Source organism: Cyprinodon variegatus, unplaced genomic scaffold (genome assembly GCF_000732505.1).
Source record: "Cyprinodon variegatus isolate N-32 unplaced genomic scaffold, C_variegatus-1.0 Scaffold106, whole genome shotgun sequence".
NCBI lineage: Eukaryota > Metazoa > Chordata > Actinopteri > Cyprinodontiformes > Cyprinodontidae > Cyprinodon > Cyprinodon variegatus.
In genome coordinates, this window is record NW_015150559.1 from 481,585 (window position 1) to 483,679 (window position 2,095).

The window sequence follows — 2,095 nt, forward strand, 5'->3', positions numbered from 1 at the left end:
GTTAGTCCTTTCCATGGTAGCAAGCCTGAGCCACTCTGCCTGTCTAGAACCTGTTAACCTGTAAGTCTGAAACCTGTAAACCTGTACATCTGAACCTAACCTGCTCTGTCCTCTCTGCCTTTCAGGGCAGAACCCTGTGTGTTTCCAATAAATATTGGACTTTTAACCTGCCTCTGTGTCCGTGAGTTCTGCATCTGCGGGCTAGAAATCCTGCTAGATCATGACAAAAAGTAGACAGGCATCATGGACTAAATTCTAGGAACCACTAGTAAACCTGCAGATTGAGAGTGAAGTGCTCTGTTTGGAACATAAGAAACAATGATATTTTTGGTGTAAGATGGAGCTTGGCCATTTAAGGCTTTATTATTGAGAAGGAGGATTTTAAATTCTATTCTGGATTTAACAGGCGGCCAATGAAGAGACGCTAGTATAATAGAGATATGATCTAGCTTTTTAATTTTTATCAGCCAGAGGGCTGCAGCATTTTGGATCAGCTGAAGGCTAAAAAGAGTTTGTGGACTTGCTGATAGTAAAGAATTACAATAGTCCAGCCTTGAAGTGACAAATGCAGGGACTAGTTTCACAGCATCACCCCTGGAGAGGATATTTCTAATTTTTTGCAATATTCCGTGGATGAAAGAAAGAAATTCTAGAAACCTCTTTGTATGAGATTTAAGTGACAGGTCCCAAAAAAAAATTACACCATGATTTTTTACTTAATTATCTGAGATCAATTTAATCCCATCCAAATGAAGTGACTGGCTAGCTGGCTAGCTTCTTTTGCAAAGACCCTGGTCCAAAGACTATAACTTCTGTTTTGTCTGCATTCAGGAGCAGAAAGTTAAGAGTTATCCAGGTTTTTATGTCTTCCAAGACATGCCTGTAATCTATGTCATGGGTTAAGTTCACCTGGATTTATGGACAGATACAGCTGAATATCATCAGCATAACAGTGGAAATTAATCCCATGCTGTCTAATAATTCTACCAATTAGAAGCATATATATATATATATATATATATATATATATATATATATATATATATATANCCTGTTGTCTTCTTTTTGCTGTTGTTATGCTCTCTGTTTTGTGTTCCGCTCATCTCAGATAGGTGTGGAATCAGGCTTCTGGGGGTAACTGTATATCTTCTGTGCTGTCTATTTTTGCTGTTTGGTTTTATTCCCTCCATTTTCATGCATTATTTCCTCTCTATCTCAATTTAATTCAATTGAGTTTATTTATATATATATATATATATATATATATATATATATATATATATATATATATATATATAAACGCCAATTCACAACACATATCAAAGCACTTTACAAATCAACCTGATCATACAGTTTCAAAATTTCCTTTCTAAGAAAAACCAGTTGATTGCATCGACTCATTGACTTGAAGGCAATCCCTCACACTAAGAGTGCTTGTAGTGACAGCGGAGCTCAGTGTGAGTGGCCATCTGCCGAAGGCGACTGGGGTTCAAGGAGACAGAAGCAAACATAAAAATAGAAGCAGAGATGCAAAAGGCAACTGTAAACCTGCTCCACAGGTGGCCCCATTCAGGAAACACACAGCCAGGCAGACAAGCTCCAAGCCAGCTCCCAAGTAAGGGGGATGAAGAGAGCACGTCCAGATAGTCACAGTCAGAGAAACAGGACTACACTGAAAAACGGGCTGATCTTGAACATCTATTAACAAAAGTGTTGATGGCAGCAGCACAGCTTATATTTCTCTTCAGGATGATGTCACAGCCAAACAGGAACAAAACTGATTACGCTACTATGAGAAAAAGCACAGAGAGCATAGTGTGAGAGATTGAACTAACAAATTCTGCTGAGTGGGAGAATAGAATGAAACAGAATGATGAAAAAGGGGTCCCTATGTCCTCCAGAAGTCTTAGCCTAGAGCAGCATAACCATATATACCTCAGGATAACCTGAGCCTCTCTAACTATAAGATTCATCAAAAGGAAAGTTTTAAGCCTACCCTCAAAAGTAGACAGGCATCATGGACTAAATTCTAGGAACCACTAGTAAACCTGCAGATTGAGAGTGAAGTGCTCTGTTTGGAACATAAGAAACAATG